Source organism: Protomyctophum bolini, assembly GCF_963924005.1.
Source record: "Protomyctophum bolini genome assembly, chromosome: 14".
Lineage (NCBI taxonomy): Eukaryota > Metazoa > Chordata > Actinopteri > Myctophiformes > Myctophidae > Protomyctophum > Protomyctophum bolini.
Genome location: NC_137875.1, coordinates 13,804,111 through 13,828,175, shown reverse-complemented (window position 1 = coordinate 13,828,175; position 24,065 = coordinate 13,804,111). Strand labels below are relative to the sequence as shown.

Here is a 24,065-nt window from a genome sequence, read left to right as displayed (position 1 = left end):
ATGCAGGTGTGTTCATGTTCTTCAGAATAACATCTCATGGAGGTGTGTTCATGTTCTTCAGAATAACATCTCATGGAGGTGTGTTCATGTTCTTCAGAATAACATCTCATGCAGGTGTGTTCATGTTCTTCAGAATAACATCTCATGCAGGTGTGTTCATGTTCTTCAGAATAACATCTCATGGAGGTGTGTTCATGTTCTTCAGAATAACATCTCATGGAGGTGTGTTCATGTTCTTCAGAATAACATCTCATGCAGGTGTGTACATAAACGTGGCGTCGCGAGGCGAGGTTAAAACGAGTTTATCGGCAGCACTTCACTTCACTAGAGCCGTTTGTGCAACGAGGAGGAAAAGGGTGTATAATAAAATCCACATAACGGCGTGTTTGTTTGTTTGTTTTTCTCCAGAGCACACCTTGAGACTGGAGGAGGAGAGCAGGAGGAGGGGGAGGAGGTGGAGGAGGAGGAGGGGCTGCGGGGGACGGGAGTCGTCGCGCCGCGCCGCCTGAGGAATACATGAAGGGAGGGAGGAGGGTGGAGGGCGAGGAGAACGCCTCTACGACACCGCCACACTCCGCGCTCACAGTCTGTACAGGTAAACCAACCCGCTCTTCAAGTTTCTGTTCACTCCACATTTTTCCTTGTGGCTTGTTTTCTTTGTCTATCATGCAGAGTCTATCATCGATGTGCAAGCTAGTCCTCTAGTCCAGCTGGTTTTGTCATTGGCTGACGTATGTGCACACCGCAAATATGTCCGGGCGGAAACGACTCGGAACACAATAGTTCCGCCTTAGATAATTTTGGTTCTTACCTAAACTACTGCACTGAGACTGACACAGAGGCAGTTATAGCGGACCCCCGCAGTTAATAACAATGCAGCTGGTAATTAATTGATTTAATCAATTCTTGTAGCTTGTCGCAGCATTGTGATTATTCCGAGTGGTTTGATTCATTGATTGATAGAAAATTTTATTTCACAATATGCAGAATGGGTACATTTCGGTGCTTATACCCCCGGGCCTCATCTGGGAGACACATGCCAAGTTTTTGATTTTTAGCATTGCCTGTTCAAAAATAGCAGATGTACAATCTCGCAGCACGTCACTTCGTGCCGCGCTTTGTGAACGTTTTAGAAAGAAATCTTGAAATTGTGCAAAGAATTACTGATTTTTAGAAGCCATGGGTAGAATCGGCCTCGTGTCATAATGGGTCAACTCTTTCCAAAATGTGTGTATGACATTTGGGGGCGGGGAATTGTTCACCTACGATGACACCTCCGAGATATGGGGACACCAGGTTAAGTGCTTATTATTAAAGTCTTGATGAGGAGGAGGAGGGCGTTTAATCTTTTGCACGGAAACCAGGGAACCAGACGGCGCAGTGCACAGCGACTGCTTTTCATTGAGGTTTTCCTGGGGCAGGAATCAGACAAACACGGGGTCCGTCTGGGCGTCTGCTGCTGGTTATACGATGGGGATGGGAGGGGAGGCGACGTCGGTTCTGGGTCCCCCCCCTCCGATAGAGATGCCTGAGAGAGAGAGGGAGGAGAGAGGCCCCTCAACACCTGCAGGACTAAATAACATGTGTTATATTCCTGCACAGAAACCGTAGGCAGATGAAAAGCTACGTTTAGGTGTTTCAGCAGTGGTTGGAGGTGGTCTCCCTGTAGTACAGTGGTCTTACGTTTAGGTGTTTCAGCAGTGGTTGGAGGTGGTCTCCCTATAGTACAGTGGTCTTACGTTTAGGTGTTTCAGCAGTGGTTGGAGGTGGTCTCCCTGTAGTACAGTAGTCTTACGTTTAGGTGTTTCAGCAGTGGTTGGAGGTGGTCTCCCTGTAGTACAGTGGTCTTACGTTTAGGTGTTTCAGCAGTGGTTGGAGGTGGTCTCCCTGTAGTACAGTGGTCTTACGTTTAGGTGTTTCAGCAGTGGTTGGAGGTGGTCTCCCTGTAGTACAGTGGTCTTACGTTTAGGTGTTTCAGCAGTGGTTGGAGGTGGTCTCCCTGTAGTACAGTGGTCTTACGTTTAGGTGTTTCAGCAGTGGTTGGAGGTGGTCTCCCTGTAGTACAGTGGTCTTACGTTTAGGTGTTTCAGCAGTGGTTGGAGGTGGTCTCCCTGTAGTACAGTGGTCTTACGTTTAGGTGTTTCAGCAGTGGTTGGAGGTGGTCTCCCTGTAGTACAGTGGTCTTACGTTTAGGTGTTTCAGCAGTGGTTGGAGGTGGTCTCCCTGTAGTACAGTGGTCTTACGTTTAGGTGTTTCAGCAGTGGTTGGAGGTGGTCTCCCTGTAGTACAGTGGTCTTACGTTTAGGTGTTTCAGCAGTGGTTGGAGGTGGTCTCCCTGTAGTACAGTGGTCTTACGTTTAGGTGTTTCAGCAGTGGTTGGAGGTGGTCTCCCTGTAGTACAGTGGTCTTACGTTTAGGTGTTTCAGCAGTGGTTGGAGGTGGTCTCCCTGTAGTACAGTGGTCTTACGTTTAGGTGTTTCAGCAGTGGTTGGAGGTGGTCTCCCTGTAGTACAGTGGTCTTTTTTTTAGCTCAGTTCACCCCTGTAAATAATTTTCTCATCCACGGTACCCCTGAATGATATTGTTACTTGTCATAGTAACGTAAATATTTCCCCTAAGATACATAATGTAACGAGGAAAACTGTGAATATCTGTTTCCATTAGGACAAATATATATATATAGACTTCTATACTAGGTGTGGTTTAACCACGTAAGCACCAACATCCCTATTCTGGGGGGAACATTCCCCCAGAATAGCCAATCTACGTGACGCGTTGTGATCGGCTATTGTTGGTGAAGAGACTTGGGGCTCCATTTTCGTCACGGCAAAACCCCTTATCCCTAATCTTCTTTGCCTTTTTTTTTACTATTTTGCAAAACATTTTTGAAAATGGCCTGTCTACAAGCTCACAACGTGTCAATGTATATTGGCTAGTTGAACTATTCAAAAATGTTTTTCAAAATAGTACAAAAGGCAAAGAAGTTTAGTGATAAAGGGGTTTAGCCGTGACAAAAATGGAGCCCTTGGTGTGTACTGTAGACTGTTTAATGCCCATATATGGAGTTCTGTGCAGCGTACAGTATATTAAGGGGACAAAGTACGTGAGCTTGAACTCTTGCACTTTGCAGCGCAACACAGGTGATTTCATGCATATCTATCGTCTCTGTCTGCAGTAAACCTCATTACGTCCAAAACGGTTCATTCTCAGGATTCAAAGTCAAAAGTATAAAAATGAGCAGATTTACAAGCTTTGCGGATCTGCTACTTTTGACACTTTTGTGTGATCAAGTAGGCCGTTAATTTTACGGAAAAAAAACAAAAAATGCCATCATATATCAGCTTTCATTCCATTGTCTTGCATATTGTACCTTTAGTGGTGCTTTCTGGAGTCTCTAGTCATGGTGCGGTGGGGGAGAGGAGAGCAGGCTTAGTGTCCCATTGGCCGTATAGGGCTAGTCTCCCATTGGCTTAGAGGCCAGCCAATCATGAAAATCTCACCAGTACATCGCTACTACTACTTCTACTACTACTACTAGTACTGCTACTAATACTACTACTAATAATAATAATAATAATTCATACATACAATTTCTATAGCGCTTTTCAAGGTGCTTGACCTGAGGGAGTGGGATGGGGACATGGCGATTGATGAGTTCAGAGAGGGTATTTTAACCCTGCAGTTAGACCTGAGGACGATTCTACAAATGCCTTCTAAATCCTGACGGATAAAAACAAAAAAAGCAGATCTACAAGCTCGTAGCGCGGCTAGCTAAACTATAACCTAATGCTTAAAACACAAAAAGGGGTTCACGGAGGAGGACAGGTGTGATGTGGTCCCTGTATGGGGTTCTGGTGAGCAGAACCTAGCCTAGTACTCTGGGCTATTATTGACCAGCTTTGCATGCTGTTAAAAACATTTGACTGTTTTTCCCCTTGTGTTGTTGGTCTCCAACCAGTACTCCTCCTTCCTAGTGGGGATTAAACAGGAGGCCCCGGTGTGGGTGGTGCTGGGTGGTGTTGGGTGGTGTTGGGGGGTGGTGTTGGGTGGTGTTGGGGAGAGATATACAGGAGGCGAGGAAATAAAGAAATAAAAGGATGCTTTAATCTTCCTTATGCCGCGTGTGAGGGATGTGCAGCAGCGCTGCATGCCTGCCGCCCGTGGAACATCAGCATGACACGCACACACACACACACACACACACACACACACACACACACACACACACACACAGAGGCAGGGATCAGCAGCCAAAGCGATTAGCACACGGACGTCAGAACATAGAGAGAGACAGATTTAACACACATACAGACGTGCGTGCGTGCACATGACTGCACTGCAGACATGTGATGGTAAGACGTCATCCAGACTGTTCAGAGGGGGCTCTGAAGAGTCTGGGGGAGGATGTATTAGACTATTAGTCTGCCTATACACTTACCATAAGATCTCCCTTCCACACATCTGATTCAAATGAAGGATCAATGGCTCTCAACAGCCAGAGCCATATAGACATGGAGCGGTGCCCTGTAAGGCCAGGTGTAGGCAATCAATACTGAGGTGTCAAGTTGCGCTTCACGGTATACACCTCAGCTATGGCTGTGCCCAGTGCAGGCACACCTCCGTGAATTTATCTAGAAGAAGTGTTGCGTCACTTCTTTCAGGCCAGTCTTCTACACAGAGACTGCTATCGGCGAATATAGTGACAAAGGCCTGTACTGGAAGTGTACAGAATGCACTAGTCTATGAGTGTTTGTCACTGTTTCACTGGAGTCTATGAGTGTCTGTCACTGTTTCACTGGAGTCTATGGGTGTTTGTCACTATTTCACTGGAGTCTATGAGCGTTTTTCACTAATTCAGGAGTCTATAGCATTTTTACTATTTCACTGGAATCTGAGTTTGTCACTATTTCACTGGAATATATGAGTTTCTGCCCCCTCAGGCCCTCATTGATGCAACCTATCCAATAGAATGTCTCTGGCTCTTAGCAGTAGCCTACAGTACTGTGTTTGTACCTTCTTTACCAAACCAGACAAATCTGCCACAGGAAAAAAAGATCCCTGGGGAGATTGGGTCTGGCACTCCTCAGGTTGAATCACATTTTGCTAACCCCAGAGTTGTGGGTGACCAATCAGAGTACACTATTCAAAGTGAAGACATCTTTGCTGTGACGTTGGAATCTGTTTGTAACCGCCCCTCGGAAAGAAATCTTCCACGCCTAAGTTCCAGACTAATATGTACACAGTGGTGTTAGCCTGGCCGTGCCAGGCGTAGTGTGTATATGCGGTATATAGCGAGAGCGCTGTTCGTTGACAGGACTTGGCTGTTATGCTGTGCAGTTTCTTCTGCTTTTTTTATTTTTTTCCTTAACATGGGTGAATGGCTCCCGTAGTGACCGGCCAGCAGCGCGGGTCGCTCTCAACAAGGACTCTTTAACCAGCCTGAATGACAGGAAGGCAGACAGGCGGGCACAGGGCCAACCGCACACACTCAGTCTCACAGGCCTGAGTGGCAACGCTGCCAACTCTACCAGACCACAGGAGGCCACGTGACCGTGTGTGTGTGTGTGTGTGTGTGTGTGTGCTAGTAGAATTTGAGAAATGTTCCTCGTCCTGTTTTGTGGACAGAGAGAGAGAATGGAGAACGTCGGCAAAATCTATATGAACATCTAGTGCTGTTTTGTAGAGCGTCAGACATACATTAGACACAGATATAGCATAGGCCTACATATGTACAGTAAAGATGAATAGATGGTAGATGGATTGGCCAGCTCAGTGGCCTTGAATCATGTATGACAAGCCGTTTTATTTTTTCGCAACAGAGAGAGAACCCAACTCGTTACATTAATTGTCTTCAGCTGTGAGCGCCAAGTGGCCGGCCCACATATCCCCACCAGGCCAGGTTTTATACCCAGGCCTGTGGAATTCATAGGCAGTCACTGTAGCCAATTTGAATGGAATCTGCTCAAACTGACTGATACTGATAGTCTGATACAGAACCTATTATTGCTGTCCAAAACCATTAAAATAATAATAATAAAAAATAAATAAAATAGTTAAAATAGCCTATCTACAAGCTCACAATACATCATATCTCAACATGTTGGGAGCTTGTAGATCTTCTATTCTTTACACTTATAGTGAGTATGATGAAGTTGCGCATTCATTATGAAAAGTTGAAATATATACCGTGAAATATTTAATCATTGGCATTTTGTATCCATTTATGCTTATTTGTATTTATTACCTTGCTTTTTCTTTAAAATGTTATAAACTTTAATACAAATTTTTATACGAAGTTTTTCTAATTCATTTTCTAAACTTAAAATCGTCTCACAATATATGGATCAAAAACATCCGCATCGGTGGTCTAGGACTCTCCAACATCGGTATCGGAATCAAAAACCTGGCATCGGTCAGGCTCTATAACTTGTACATCATGTCCAGGGGGTGTACTTGTACATCCATCTGCCCCATGCTGCACGCTACAGAAACAGGAGATAGTCTCCTGCCCAGGCTGTCCTGTGGGCCTCAGGGCTCGGTAAGGCTTGCCCAGGCTGCCCTATGGGCCTCAGGGCTCGGTAAGGCTTGCCCAGGCTGCCCTATGGGCCTCAGGGCTCGGTAAGGCCTGCCCAGGCTGCCCTATGGGCCTCAGGGCTCGGTAAGGCCTGCCCAGGCTGCCCTATGGGCCTCAGGGCTCGGTAAGGCCTGCCCAGGCTGCCCTATGGGCCTCAGGGCTCGGTAAGGCCTGCCCAGGCTGCCCTATGGGCCTCAGGGCTCGGTAAGGCCTGCCCAGGCTGCCCTATGGGCCTCAGGGCTCGGTAAGGCTTGCCCAGGCTGCCCTATGGGCCTCAGGGCTCGGTAAGGCTTACTTCGGTGATCCTTGGCACGAAAACACTTTGAGAAGCACTAGTGTTTTAAAACACTGCGTCCAGCGCATGAACTGTGTGTTCGTGGAGCTCTCTGTGCATAGTGACTGACGGAGAACTCAGCCCAGCGATGACACAGCAAACAGGAATGTCTCTATCCCTGGCAGTCTATCCCCCTTTTCCTTTCTTTTTTTCCCCTTTCTTCTCTCTTTCTCTCTCTTTTTTTACTCTCTCTCCCTCCCGCTGTGGGCTAGGCCCACATGTAACCCAGTAATTATGGAGGTTATTTTTCTCCGGTTGATCCAAATCCCCGTTTATGGGGCACACGCGTGTGTCAAAAAAGCCGGAGGCTATTTGACGGCCGTCAAAGCCACGCAGGATTGTCGGAACCCCCCCCCAGAGTAAAAAACTGACAAAACAAGCATCATCTTTCGCGTAAAAGGCTCCAGTCATGGCGGTTTTAACCCCCAGACCCACAACGTATACAGTACAGTACAGTATCTGCTCCCGGGTGTCTACCAAATGAGAGAGAGAGAAACACACACCATCCAGAGCTTTCGGTAGCTGTGTCATGACCCCATGCACGAAGGCGAGGGCAGTGGAAATGATGTTCGCGTGTGAGCGTAGACCCCAGCGCTGGCCTCGGCCCAAGAGAAATCTGGTGGTGGAAAAACCACTATCCACACATACTGTAGATGTGTGTGTGTGTGTGTGTGTGTGTGTGTGTGTGTGTGTGTGTGTGTGTGTGTGTGTGTGTGTGGGAGGGGGGAGGGGGGTCGTCTGACAGAAAAGACGTTGAGGACTTGACAAAATAAAAGGGCAACGCTTGCACACAAAACCGGCTTTATGAAGAAGAGGAGAAAAAAACACAAAACAACATGAAAACCCCACAGGGCTCTTTAGCACACATATGGGGACATTAAGTGTATGTTTCCTGTTTCCGTGTCCATTTAAGTTGAACAAACTAAAGGAGATGTTTTTTTGTTAACAGTGTTAAATAGGGTCCTATTGAAACGACACCCTGGGAGAACTGTGACCCGCGTTTACGGTGCACATTTCCTGTGGCGATGGAGAGAGAGGAAGCAGGGCTGTGAAAGGGCATAACTGTAAAAAAAAAAAAAAAAAAAAGAAAAAAGAAAAGAAGCAAAAAGAAAAGAACATACACCAATTAACTCAACGAGCCACAGGTATTAAAACAGTTAATTACAACTCTGCCTTTCTGAAACGGATACGGTTGTTCTGGTAGCGCTGAAGCACTGCTACTGCTACCAAAACAACGTCCCATTAGCCTAATAACTTAACTTATTTTGAGCCAAAAGGCACATTTGTATGTAACGAGCTGTGTAAGCCAGGACGCACGAAGTAACGCATGCATGCGCGCACGCACGCCACGCACAAACACGCGCACGCCCGCACATCGAAAAACGTCTCCCCTTCACAAAAGCTGCTTCCTCTGTGTTTCATCACTCGGGCAGGGCTTTGTTAGTGTGCGGAAATGCCTGGAGAGGGAATGAAAATACTGGCAAGTCCCTGCAACGCTTTCTGGAGAGAAAGAGAGAGAGAGAGAGTCTTGCAGCTGCACAGAGTTCTCTCTCTTACGCACATACTCGTACACACACACACACACACACACACGCACGCACGCGCGCGCGCGCGTACACACACACACACACACACACACACACGCACACAGTACACACACATATAGGCTGAAGAGGGGTTCAGGTTACTTACTACAGAGAGATAAGCACATAAACAGAGGAGTGTTGTTTTGTTCCACTGTGGCCAGGTCACAGGAACCAGGCAGTGTGTGTGTGTGTGTGTGTGTGTGTGTGTGTGTGTGCCAATGTTGACAGTACGTATATACGTACGTATGTATGTACGGGGGTCTATCTACATCATCACAAACACACACACACCAGACAAGACCACCGGTCCGGACCACAGTGGAGGGTAGCGCTGGCCTCGTGTAGCAAGCCTTTATCTGCCTTTGCAATGCAAATGGCCCCAGGCAGATTTAGTCTGGTGTCGCTCAATTGTGGGAGGACTTAGCGGAACAGCAGTAGCATAGGACCAACCAGATTGGTGTGGAACCAGGCTATAACCAACCAGGGTTATGCAAATATGGGGCGGGACATTGCAAGAGGTTCGTTCCTTTTTCACAACAAAGATGGATGCCGCCATAGCAGCAGTAAACCGGACATTTGTGCTCGTACTGGCTAAATAGGCCATTCAAAACTCGCACCCGTGTGAAATGAGGTGCGCTCTTATCATCATCATGACGTAAAATAGACACTCTGCCTATTTGTTCAGACACTATGACGTAAATTCTCCATTCATAATTTTAATGGGAATTTAATGTTTGTGTAAGATGAAAATCTACACTAATAGTAATAGCTGAATTGGCTAGCGCCCCTCAAAAGTTATGAATTTCTATCGAATATCTTTAGTGTCCTGCACTGTCCACGTATAGCTCAATCGTTAGAGCTCTCGCCTTTGGACCACAAGTTCATGGGTTCGATCCCAGGCACCTCCAACTCAGCGAATGAGTATAGCACGGCTTGGGTGCAGCAAGTCGTTCGTGAAGTACTGGGACCTGATGGTAGGTGTGGCGCTCCACCTCAGCAATCCATCTGTAGCGCATTGTAACGGGGACAGACTCTCACATGTTGATGCCGACAATATGCCACTCTTTTCAAACACAAATTGTTAGCATAATATGGAGATGAGAGGTGACGGTGACAAAATAGCGAAATTGTTCCTGACTTCTAGACAGCAGCACTGCCCTGTTGTGTCCGTGGGGTAAATAGTTCCTGACTTCCAGACAGCAGCACTGCCCCGTTGTGTCCATGGAGTAAATAGTTCCTTCTCCCAGACAGCAGCACTGCCCCGTTGTGTCCATGGAGTAAATAGTTCCTTCTTCCAGACAGCAGCACTGCCCTGTTGTGTCCATGGAGTAAATAGTTCCTTCTCCCAGACAGCAGCACTGCCCCGTTGTGTCCATGGAGTAAATAGTTCCTTCTCCCAGACAGCAGCACTGCCCCGTTGTGTCCATGGGGTAAATAGTTCCTTCTCCCAGAGAGCAGCACTGCCCCGTTGTGTCCATGGGGTAAATAGTTCCTTCTCCCAGACAGCAGCACTGCCCCGTTGTGTCCATGGAGTAAATAGTTCCTTCTCCCAGAGAGCAGCACTGCCCTGTTGTGTCCATGGGGTAAATAGTTCATTCTCCCAGACAGCAGCACTGCCCTGTTGTGTCCATGGAGTCATCCATCCATCCATCAACGAGGGGCCTGGCGTTGTCAATTACCCGCAGGAAAACACCATTAGAGGGGCTGAATGGGACAGGGAGCCGTGGCAGGCCTGACATGACTGTGTTATATGATTACACAACCTGTTGGATGTCCGCCTGTCAGTGTCTCCCGTCCCGGCCCCTCTCTCTCTCTCTCTCTCTCTCTGATGAATGGCTGTAATATGGCACGCATCACAATGTGCGGCTAGCTCGCCACACACTCATTAATGGCTCTTCATAATGCCACGCACGCCGCCTCCACGCATGCAGTGCCACGGTGATGCACACGGAGGGAGAGAGAGAGAGTTCATGAATACACCAGCCTTGTTCCTGTGTCGCCATTCAACACAAATCAACCGCGACAACAAAACAACAACAATGTCCCTCATTTGAATAATTTCACAAACGTTTGTGGCAAGATGCCAGAGTCACAGTCACGCTTTGCGCTCTCTCTGTCTCTGTCTCTCTCTCTCTCTCTCTCGCTCTCTCTCTCTACTCCTGAATTAAGGAATGAGGAGGCGGAGGGGCGAACTAGGGGCGAGAAGTGAGAGATCATAAGAATCAAAGTTGTTTTTGGTGTGAAACACACGTGTTTTGTTTGATTGGATTCACCCGCTTGTTTAGTTCGCGGTCGCATTTGCATAGATAATCAAATCTGTGAGCAGCGGGGCACGCACGTGCGACAACAAGCACAACACGGATACTCTGAGAGAGAGAGAGAGAGAGAGAGAAGGAAGCTTGTACGGGATTGTGGCGCTCGAGTTGATTGTGTTTTTTCTCTGGCAGAATCAATGTCTATCAAAGACGCTCCACTACTTCACTCTCAACTGTGACAAAATGCATTTGATTTCCAGTTTGCTCTGTGGGGGGTTAGATTTTAAGATTGAAAGTTAATTCAGTTATTTTCCGCTAACATCTATAGCGAGAGAACAGTCAGTTACAGTGGCTTCATAGCCAGAAAAGTGAAGAATGTTTGACTGTAGCACAGCTGACCGTTTGGGAGAGGTTTGCTAAAACAACCATGACCTGCTGCCTGGCCCCTGCAACCATGTTAGAGTATTTATGGCCCTGTCAGTCTGCAGTGGGCAGTTCTACTACCCAGTAGTACATTCACCCTGTCTGTCAGTCTGCAGTGGGCAGTTCTACTACCCAGTAGTACATTCACCCTGTCTGTCAGTCTGCAGTGGGCAGTACTACTACCCAGTAGTACATTCACCCTGTCTGTCAGTCTGCAGTGGGCAGTTCTACTACCCAGTAGTACATTCACCAGGGGTGGCTGGTATCAATGGGCAAGTGGAGTGAAGATGAGAAATTAGTATTCAAATGTTTTAGAAGAAATAATGTTATATTCTGGTATAATCTAAAGCAGCAACAGCATCAAATAGTTACAAGAAATACACAAAATAGGTCAAATTTGGCATCTTTCTTTTACAGCCCAAATTGGCTTCTATTGAGTTGAATGATTGACAGCTGACATGACACACCTGCTTGAATTTCTTGCCATTGGGGCTAAAATCTCTCAGCCCCAGAGCCAATAGAGGGCTCTGCTCAGCCCTAAGGCCCGCCTCAGGCCGCGAGGTCACTTTGACCAATCACAGTGCATGCTCGTGTGTGGTTGTTTATGATGTGAAAGAATGGCAGGTGGAAGTATTTTAAATGAAAGAAATGTATTATTTACTTTATAATCCGAAATCCCCAAAGATTTGAGTTAAAATGTTCACTCTGTAATAATATATAATTCAAAGATTTGAATTTCACGATTTTTCAAAAATAGCAGACCTACACGTTCATAATCTATTCTATTCTATTCTATGAGCTTGTAGATCTGCTATTTTTCAATAGCTAAAGTATAACATAATGCTTAAAACACCAAAAGCGGTTCCCGCCCCAAAATGGGTTAAGAAACATGATCGCGAATTTAATGACATTGAAAGTGGCTGGAGCTCTCATTGTGTTGGGACCAAGTAGGGCATCGATGTATGAAATACCACAAATGGTTAGAATACGGCGATACGAGGTTTCTGCCCCGTCACCAGCTACGCTAATAATAATGACAATGCCGGACGGTGCTCAACATACCATACAGGCTACTACAGCCAAGCCTCCCCGTTGGTCTTGTCATATTATACTTGTGCGTTCCCTCCTCCTGTTAATATCGCTGCTCTTTTCTCTTCTCTACGAAGCCGTCTTAAATAGAGACAGCTGTTGTGAGGGTTTCAGTTTCACCCCCGCTCGCATCACAATGTGTGTGCCAAGCGCTTTCCCAGGGCTGCCTCCATGCAGTGGCGCAAACTCGCAAAGTACTGAACAGCAAACTGCACTTGCAGTCTGTGTGCGTGCGTGCGTGCGTGTGTGCGTGCGTGCGTGCGTGCGTGCGTGCGTGCGTGCGTGTGTGTGTGTGTGTGTGTGTGTGTGTGTGTGTGTGCGTGTGTGTGTGTGCGTGCGGCTGCACGCGTGCGTTACTATACTTGTGAGGTGAGGACCAGAATTGTCCACATAGTAGAATTCAAGACATTTGAGATGTTGTGAGGATGAGGACCATTTCCCTGTTCCTAAAAAGAAAAAAATGGTTTTCTGGTTGAAAAAGACTATTAATTCATTAAGTCTTTTGCCACTGCCAGTCTTATTTTTATAGTCTTATTTTGAAGGGGAAAACCGGAAGTAAACAACGTAAAGTCTCCCGCAATCTTATATGATTTTTTTTAACCCATTTAAGACTAATGACAATTCTACAAATGTCTTCTAAATCCTGACAGCAGTGGTTCTCAAACATTTTCATGTCAACGACCCCCAGAATTATCTGTATTTGGCCGCCGACCCCCATCTGAATTTATGTTGTTCCAGGGACCCCCCCGGAAGCAAAGATTTAAGTTAAAAACGTTAGCTCTGAAAGAATATATATTCAAAGATTTGCGCCACATTTTCACACAAAAAATTGGTTAATTTACCCGAAATATACATTTTGTAACCGCTATCAGCGACGCTTTAGTTATGGGCCGTGAATAAAGATGGTTTTGACCAGAAATGCAATCTGGGAAAAGAATCAGAGATAAATGGATTAAAAAAAAATAATAATAATAATCTGCATGTTCTGCTGGAGGCGGACGTCAAAGATCACTTTTCACCTCCGGTTACTTCCTGTTTACTCCATCGCCTAGAAACCCAGAGCTATTGCTATTCATGTGTTGTATAAGAGCGCGACCTATCATCAGTGTTGTAAAGTAACAAGAAAAATAAATCGTCATCGATTTATTTTCTTCCAATGGTATTTATGAATGCCATCGTGTGTGCGTGTGTGTGTGTGTGTGTGTGTGTTTGCGCGTGCACGCACACACCAGAGATTATCCCTGTATCGGTGTGTGCCTCTGTGTCCGTGTGAGTGCGTGCATGTCCGTGTGCGTGCGTGTGTGTGTGTGTGTCTGTGTTGTTGCTTCACAGCGTGAGTTTTTCTCATTTTGTAATCCAACACCTGCAGATGTGTCTTGTAAACTGGCACAGCCCGCCAGCTTTTCTCCTCGTATTCAGAGGGGGCCGGTGAAACAAAGCAATTAACTAACGGAGGCCCACTGCATAGGTGTGTGTGTATGTGTATGTATGTGTGTGTGTGTGTGTGTGTGTGTGTGTGTGTGTGCGCGTGCGTGCGTGCATGCGTGCATACTTGCGTGCGTGTCCTTTGGAAAGTACACATGTCGGTGTGCGATTTGCCAGCAGGTATGACATCGTCTCTGTCAGCAGTGGAAACCTCACATGTCCAAAATGGTTACTTTTCAGGTTTAAAAAACAGCCAAAAAAGTGGCTGTTTTTGACGAGATCGACGAAAACAGTTAGAATATTGGAGACAAGAGGTTTCTGCCTGACAGCGAGGATATGAAGTGTGTGTTTGGTATCAGATCCAGTGTGGTGGTTCTCACGCTGAGCAGAGACATTCATTCACAGCCCTGTTCACGACATTCACAAAGAAACCTTGTATCTTCATCATTAATTTTTTTTTTTTTAATTTTTATCGTGTTTTGTCCTAAATTAATGTCCTACTTCGTCGCGCAAGAGCGCATGTGAATCATGTAACAAGTTAACAGTCACATGAAGCAGGCTAGTGAAACTAGCAGATCTGGAAATAAGCTATATTTTTTATACATACAAGGTTTCCAGCCGATAGAGACCATGTCCCAAATTAGAAGGAAGGGGTCACACGTCCTGTGTCAGCATACACGCACGCATGCACACACGCACACACACGCGTGCACATGCACACACACGTCCTGTCAGCAGGACAACCTGTTGACACAGGGTGGATTTATGTGTGCGCAGGCACGCATGCGTGCGCACACACACACTCACACACACACACACACACACACACACAGTCACACACACACACACACACACACACGCACACACTGACAGCAAAGCAGTATACTGTAGCTGTAAGAATACACTACAGTACCACACTACTCCACTAAGACTAAATATATTGACAATTCTGTCAACAAATAAAAACTAGACTAAAACGTTACGGAGGGACTAGTGGACGAGAGATCCAGTAGAAAATAGCAGATCTACACGATGCTGCGATGCGTTGTGAACTTGGAGATCGGCTATTTCCAGCATTTCAGCTACGACTAAATCAAACGGTAGCAGTGGTTCCTCAGTACGCTGCTGATTCAAAGTCATACGATTTGTTACACACGTTACCGCAGTGAAATTTGTTCAGCCGTGCCGCGCTCGGGAATCATTTGATTAGTTGACTTGACCCCCCCAATCCAACCCATTGATGCTGAGTGCCAAGCATGGAGGCCCTAATTGGGTCCCATTTATTACAGTCTTTGGTATGACCCGGCCGGGGATCGAACGCCCGACCTCCCAGTATCAGGGCGGACACTCTAACCACAAGGCCACTGTCTGGTTCATTCAGACAGTGCAGAAGCAGCAGTGGTTCCTCAGTTCCGCGCATGGGCTGCGGCCCCAGATCATACCAGAGCCCTGTGCTGTTCTCTCCCTCCATCGCCCCCTGACCCTGCTAATTGACAACGGCTGTGGAAGAGAGACACGCACGGCGACAGAGAGAGAGAGAGAGGGAGGGGTGGGAGAGAAAGGTCTTTGCGTGAGAATGGGGGGAAATAGCAGGAACGAATGAGAGAATGCAAGAAACAGCACTTACTGTACTACAGGCCATAGAACTGAATGTACTACTTACTGTACTACAGGCCACAGAACTGAATGTACTACTCACTGTACTACAGGCCATAGAACTGAATGTACTACTCACTGTACTACAGGCCATAGAACTGAATGTACTACTCACTGTACTACAGGCCACAGAACTGAATGTACTACTCACTGTACTACAGGCCATAGAACTGAATGTACTACCCACTGTACTACAGGCCACAGAACTGAATGTACTACCCACTGTACTACATGCCACAGAACTGAATGTACTACTCACTGTACTACAGGCCACAGAACTGAATGTACTACCCACTGTACTACAGGCCACAGAACTGAATGTACCACTCACTGTACTACAGGCCACAGAACTGAATGTACTACCCACTGTACTACAGGCCACAGAACTGAATGTACTACCCACTGTACTACAGGCCACAGAACTGAATGTACTACTCACTGTACTACAGGCCACAGAACTGAATGTACTACCCACTGTACTACAGGCCATAGAACTGAATGTACTACCCACTGTACTACAGGCCACAGAACTGAATGTACTACTCACTGTACTACAGGCCACAGAACTGAATGTAACTACCCACTGTACTACAGGCCATAGAACTGAATGTACTACTCACTGTACTACAGGCCACAGAACTGAATGTACTACTCACTGTACTACAGGCCACAGAACTGAATGTACTACTCACTGTACTACAGGCCATAGAACTGAATGTACTACCCACTGTACTACAGGCCACAGAACTGAATGTACTACTCACTGTACTACAGGCCATAGAATTGAATGTACTACTCACTGTACTACAGGCCACAGAACTGAATGTACTACTCACTGTACTACAGGCCATAGAACTGAATGTACTACTTACTGTACTACAGGCCATAGAACTGAATGTACTACTCACTGTACTACAGGCCACAGAACTGAATGTACTACTCACTGTACTACAGGCCACAGAACTGAATGTACTACCCACTGTACTACATGCCACAGAACTGAATGTACTACTCACTGTACTACAGGCCACAGAACTGAATGTACTACCCACTGTACTACAGGCCACAGAACTGAATGTACCACTCACTGTACTACAGGCCACAGAACTGAATGTACTACCCACTGTACTACAGGCCACAGAACTGAATGTACTACCCACTGTACTACAGGCCACAGAACTGAATGTACTACTCACTGTACTACAGGCCACAGAACTGAATGTACTACCCACTGTACTACAGGCCATATAACTGAATGTACTACCCACTGTACTACAGGCCACAGAACTGAATGTACTACTCACTGTACTACAGGCCACAGAACTGAATGTAACTACCCACTGTACTACAGGCCATAGAACTGAATGTACTACTCACTGTACTACAGGCCACAGAACTGAATGTACTACTCACTGTACTACAGGCCACAGAACTGAATGTACTACTCACTGTACTACAGGCCATAGAACTGAATGTACTACCCACTGTACTACAGGCCACAGAACTGAATGTACTACTCACTGTACTACAGGCCATAGAATTGAATGTACTACTCACTGTACTACAGGCCACAGAACTGAATGTACTACTCACTGTACTACAGGCCATAGAACTGAATGTACTACTCACTGTACTACAGGCCATAGAACTGAATGTACTACTTACTGTACTACAGGCCATAGAACTGAATGTACTACCCACTGTACTACAGGCCATATAACTGAATGTACTACCCACTGTACTACAGGCCATAGAACTGAATGTACTACCCACTGTACTACAGGCCATAGAACTGAATGTACTACTCACTGTACTACAGGCCATAGAACTGAATGTACTACTCACTGTACTACAGGCCACAGAACTGAATGTACTACTTACTGTACTACAGGCCATAGAACTGAATGTACTACTTACTGTACTACAGGCCATAGAACTGAATGTACTACTCACTGTACTACAGGCCACAGAACTGAATGTACTACTCACTGTACTACAGGCCACAGAACTGAATGTACTACTCACTGTACTACAGGCCACAGAACTGAATGTACTACTCACTGTACTACAGGCCATAGAACTGAATGTACTACTCACTGTACTACAGGCCACATAACTGAATGTACTACCCACTGTACTACAGGCCACAGAACTGAATGTACTACCCACTGTACTACAGGCCACAGAACTGAATGTACTACCCACTGTACTACAGGCCATAAAACTGAATGTACTACCCACTGTACTACAGGCCACATAACTGAATTTATTACTCACTGTACTACAGGCCACATAACTGAATGTACTACTCACTGTACTACAGGCCACATAACTGAATGTACTACTCACTGTACTACAGGCCACAGAACTGAATGTACTACCCACTGTACTACAGGCCACAGAACTGAATGTACTACTCACTGTACTACAGGCCACAGAACTGAATGTACTACCCACTGTACTACAGGCCATAGAACTGAATGTACTACTCACTGTACTACAGGCCACAGAACTGAATGTACTACTCACTGTACTACAGGCCATAGAACTGAATGTACTACCCACTGTACTACAGGCCATAGAACTTAATGTACTACTTACTGTACTACAGGCCATAGAACTTAATGTACAGAACATAGTGTTTACATCACACCTATAGCGACGCTTGTGTTTTCCATGTCGAACATATACCGAAGGGGGAGAAAACAGGCATCCAATTCTCTATTTCAATTCAAAGGAGCTTTATTGGCATTAGATAAACATATGTTTACATTGCCACAGCAAGTGTCAAAAATTCAAACTGTTGAACATGGCGGAAAGTATATACAGTTGGAGGGGCTACAGCATTTTGTAAACAGCTATGTGTCACATTACATCGTTACAGTATATACATGTTATACGGGGTATGAAGCTTTTTTGCGGTCACTTTGGGACAGAGGGCAGCATTTTTCTCAAGACTATGGGTGCCATCCATGGGTGCCTCCGTCACGTGTCCATAGCCGAGTATAGGTGACTATTATGCACTACTTGCAGAGTGACGCAAGTGACTTTGCCTGGGTTACATCTTCTGATAGTTGTGCTTTAATGTTGACATGAAATAATAATCCTGTTTAGTGTCTTATTGCGACTGCAGGTCGCATTTACTATGATGAAATCGTACATCTTTGTCCATCAGTCAGGGCGAGTAGAATCGAACAAGAAGGGAACAGCCAGCTTCTTGACAGCCCACACACGCGTGTTGTGGTGTGGCGGGCTGACCTGTCTGTCCGTCCGTCTGTCAGTCAGAGTGGATATTTCTGTCTGCTTAGCGGCTGGCCCGCTGGCTTACCAGAGACACTATGTCATCACTGGCTGCCTGCTGTCATTGGCTAAAAAGGAGCGAGGCAGAGAGAGAGAGACACAGAGTGTGCGTGTGACACTGTGACAGAGAGAGAGAGTGTGTGCGTGTGACAGAGAGAGAAACAGCTCCAGCAGCTGTCTTGAAGCCTTCTCCACTCTGTCACTAGGTTAACACCCCCCCCCTTCCCGTTCCTCACCACTATAGTCTATGGGGCTCTATCTATGGGGCTCTGTCTATGGGGCGATAGTGGCTCAGGGGTATAGAGTGGCCGGTATAGCCGATGTGCAGGTTAGTGCCTTCCATGGTTTCCTCCACCATCGGTGTGTGTGTGTGTGTGTGTGTGTGTGTTGGGTGAACGTAATGCACAATTGTGTGTGTGTGTGTGTGTGTGTGTGTGTGTGTGTGTGTGTGTGTGTGTGTGTGTGTGTGTGTGTGTGTGTGTGTGTGTGTGTGTGTGTGTGTGTGTGTGTGTGTGTGTGTGTGTGTGTGTGTGTGTGTGAATGGGTGAACGTTATGCACACGTAATGCACAATCTATGTAAAGGGCTTTTTAAACGGGATGCGAGGAACGCACACGTTGTTGCCTGGACCAATGAGAGGTCTGCTACAGGTCTGCTCAAGAGGGGCGCGACAACGCAAGCATAAAAAAACCCAGAATCCAGGTCTGGTGAGTCGCGGGCGTGTGCACGAAACGAGCATGTGCGCAACAAATTCACGGGACCGCGCTCACGTAAATACGCTAGAGTAAAAATGCGCAAAAACGCAGGTCTCATTGAAAATTAACTATAGGCGCGTTATATCGCTTCACGTTTGAAAGGCCCTTTAAGCCCTTTGTATAAAAGCGCTATAATAATCCATTTAACCATTAAGACCTGAGGCCGATTCTGAATCACTAATTCCCACACTTTCAAGATTTTGTTTTTAAAGGGATTGTGACATAAAAAAAGTTTTTTTAGTTCAATTGCGCCCAAAAATAACTTTTAACATTCAGTAGATTTTCTGTGGTATGGGGTTTTCTGACTCAAACAAGTGCTCTGATTTTCCTGTGGAGTGTGATGTAAGAGCCAGCAAATCCCATATATGACAATGGGATTTGCCAGCAGATGTCACTGACTGTTTTCACCGTTTTGCCTGTTTTCAATACAGCTCAAAAGGCTCCACTGAATGTTCAAAGTTCAGGTTGTTGGGGCACAATTAATGTCATGAAACATCTAATGTTCAAAAATAGCACATGTACGAGCTTGTTGTGGATCTGCTGTATTTTTGAATAGCCAACACTAAAATGTAAAATGACACACAGGTGGTTGTTTCCAGGGTTCCAAACACGGTGTGATCCTTTGGATAACGTCCTCCTCCGTCCATGACGTGGTGGTGTTTACGCCGGGGGCGATAATACTACTATAGCGACGGACGAGGACTCTGTCGGAGTCGCCCTGCTGTGTTTCCAGGGCGGCACTTTGATTACAAACACCTGTTTGTTCGTTTTGTTTGGCCAGAAAAGATGGTCGTGAGAGAGATGATGTCATGGAGTGTAGTTTTATTTTTACCAGTTTTATCTACACCGCCAAGCAGCGGTGTAAAGTAACTAAGTACATTTACTTAAGTACTGTATTTAAGTACTGTTTTTAGGTATTTTTAATTTACTTCAGTATTTTCAATTTCCAATAGTTTTAGTTTTCTACTCTCAGAGGCAAATATTGTATTTTTACTCCACTACATTTATTTGACAACTTTAGTTATACAACTAGTTACTTTGTAGATTTTGATTATTATAACACATTAACCACTTGTATGTACATATTTGGCCATATACAGTACATTTCATATACCAATACTTTCGTACTTTTACTTACAGTACATGTAACAGAGTATATTTCTACATTGCATTATTGATACCGTTACCTATAAGTAAAACATGCAAGTACTTTTTTCCTCCACTGCCGACAAGGAAGGCAACACACTTGGTGCTCAGGACGGTGACATTTGACAGACGAATACAATTTGTTTATTTCATAACCCCCAGGCTGCCAATTATAGCTTGGCTTTAACTGCAGCGCTTCTGTCTCTGTCAGGAGGAAACCTCATATGTGACCTGAGACTGAGGGGCTGCCATTTTTATCCAAAATGAGTTAATAGCACAGGCAGCCTCTTCACATACTAGAGCATGTCTGAAATAAATATCAGAGCCGAAATCGACATGTAAATATGAAATAAATGCTCAAACATGTAGCTAGGTGTAACGTTAGAGCCCACAGAAGTGAACCTTTCAAGCCTGTTTTCTCAACTCGCTGTTTTCTGCAAGACATTACTCTATAAGCCATATCTCCGGTGGGTCAAACTGAACAACCTGCAATATCTTCACAATATCTTTCATGAAGAAACGGAAATTCAAAAAATTCAATGGCAGTCCCTCAGTCAAATTTCGTCACATAACCGTCCAAAACCTTTTCAGGATTGTAATTAGAAAAAAGCAACAAAATATGTCTGTTTATGGCAGCTTAAAGCTTCTGATCTGCTACTTTTGAGGCTTTTGTGTGACTCCGTAGGACGATCAAGTAGAGGGCGGTTAATTTACGGAAAAACATCAAAGTTAAAATAATATGAATAATAATAATAATTCTGTCTGACAGCGACAAAGTGTCAGCCAGAATGGTGGCAGCAGAAGATGTCCGTGGCCCGGGCTGACGTCATCATCAGCCATCGAGTCGAGACACATCTTTTTCACTGCCATTGACGAGATAATACCTCATCATTCACTTTTTTAAATCAACTGTAGATTTATAGTCGACTACACTTATGATATCGAATCGAAGAAAACTAGACCAAAACTAAAACATTTCTTCAGGTAACTAAAATACAAAAAACTAAAAGGAATTTGAATCAAAAGACTGACTAAAGCTGCATCAGAATGTTGCTGTCCAAATCGACAGCGCGGCCGTGACTGAGTGAGGCATGCAGTGACACACCAGTGGAGTAGAGAGAGTCTATCCTCACATAACCTGTTCATCCAGTGTTCCACTGAGACGCAGCCAGAATACCACACTCCTACTCTGGGCACAGCGGGCCTTTTTAAGCCCTTAACCCATTTTGGCCTGACGATCGAAATTTAAAATATTTCTATGTCAGTGGTTCTCAAACATATTCATGTCAAGGACCCCAAATATATATGACATTGACCGTCGACCCCCATCTGAAAATATGTTGTTCCAGGCAGGGACCCTCCCAGTAGCAAAGATTTGAGTTAAAAACTCGCTCTGTAACAATATATATTCAAAGATTTTTCAAAAACAGCAGACCTACAAGCTCGTAGCTCGCCACTCGTTGGCTCGCTATGAGCTTGTAGATCTGCTATTTTTCAATAGCTAAATTATAACATAATGTTTAAAACACCAAAAGGGGTTCCCGCCCAAAATGGGTTAAGACCTGAGACCATTCTAAAAATCTCAATTTTCGGAAACAAAAGTATGTTGCTGTATGTATTTGGACACGGAACGCCATCTCAAAATACTGTGTTCCAGCCAGGGATGCCCAGAAGCAAAGATTTGAATTAAAAATGTTTTGCTTAAAAAAAAAAAAAATAAGATAGATAGATACGATAATACAAGCAGCTTGTATATCTGCCATTTGTGAATGTCCAAAGCATAAAATATGGTTCAAGCAAGTGGTTAAAAAGATTGTGATGCATGTATTAACTATAGGCTACTTCAGCTGGGGACCCCCGCAGGTCCGCTGAGGGACCCTCTGTAATGCTTTATTGGGTCGTCCACTCACAGTTAACAGTCTTTGTTTTGAGTTTGTGCTTGAAATGTACTGTAATTATGCAAACTGTTAATACATATTTCAATCAATCAATCAAAAGAACCCTGCAGGTCCGCTGGGGACCTGGACCCCCACAGGTCCACGGTGGACCCCTGTAGGTCTAGGTCTAAAATCTAAAATGACACTTTCCCGGTTTTAACGCATGGTTAAACTCGCCTCTGTTGCTTTGGGGTGGGGGGAGAGAGAGGGGGAGAGGGAGGAAGAGTGGGTTTCATCATAACACAGTGAGCTGTATTACTGTGGTGGGTTGCATATATGAGACCATCAACCACCAATAACAAACATACGGGACCTAACGAACACACTGGATGAGTGAATGAATGAATGAACACACTGAATGAGTGAATGAATGAATACACTGGATGAGTGAATGAATTAATACACTGAATGAGTGAATGAATGAATACACTGGATGAGTGAATGAATGAATACACTGAATGCGTGAATGAATGAATACACTGGATGAGTGAATGAATGAATGAACACTGGATGAGTGAATGAATGAATACACTGGATGAGTGAATGAATGAATACACTGGATGAGTGAATGAATGAATGAACACTGGATGAGTGAATGAATGAATGAACACTGGATGAGTGAATGAATGAATGAACACTGGATGAGTGAATGAATGAATACACTGGATGAGTGAATGAATGAATACACTGGATGAGTGAATGAATGAATGAACACTGGATGAGTGAATGAATGAATGAACACTGGATGAGTGAATGAATGAATACACTGGATGAGTGAATGAATGAATACACTGGATGAGTGAATGAATGAACACACTGAATGAGTGAATGAATGAATACACTGAATGAGTGAATGAATGAATACACTGGATGAGTGAATGAATGAATGAACACTGGATGAGTGAATGAATGAATACACTGGATGAGTGAATGAATGAATACACTGGATGAGTGAATGAATGAACACACTGAATGAGTGAATGAATGAATACACTGAATGAGTGAATGAATGAATACACTGAATGCGTGCATCATGGGTTTCTGCTGCCTCGGGCCAACAACAAGCTCCTTGGAGGAGAACGTTTGCTGCCGCGACACTAAAGAAACCACTCTTCTTATTTACGTCTTTATTTCTTTGTTCCTCTCTCTCTCTCTCTCTCTCTCTCTCTTTCTCTCTCTCTCTCTCTCTCTCTCTCTCTGGATGACATTGGCGTAGGCTACTGTAGACTGTAGAGATAATATTTTGTTGTTGCTTAAACAAACAGATGATTGATTATTCGATTAACATCCTAGACGATCGAGATAAAGTCGCTTATTAGCTCTAAATATGAGTTCCGACATATATTTTTGGTTAATTGCCCCCAGCGCTGCACGCTGCCCCCCCCCTAAATCCTGATTAATACATAGTTGAACGCAGGCAGTAAATAGCCAATCTACAAGCTCACAACACGTCGCATTCGCGACGCATTGTGAGCTTGTAGATCTGCTATTTACTAAGCCCGACAGCGGCACGCAAACCACGTATAATACCTGTAATTGAGGCTGTACGACGTTGACCTTCCGTCGCGTGCCAATCACAACAAATG

General features: G+C 45.1%; 1 protein-coding gene across 1 annotated transcript in view; it reads left to right on the top strand.

Annotated features, from left to right (window-relative positions):
• The first annotated feature begins 463 nt into the window (after positions 1-463).
• Positions 464-24,065, top strand: part of LOC308328538 (zinc finger MIZ domain-containing protein 1-like) — a 146,578-nt gene continuing 122,976 nt past the window's right edge. The window contains 1 exon segment of the mRNA XM_080782431.1: positions 464-595. The gene's annotated coding sequence lies outside the window, so the exon portion shown is untranslated.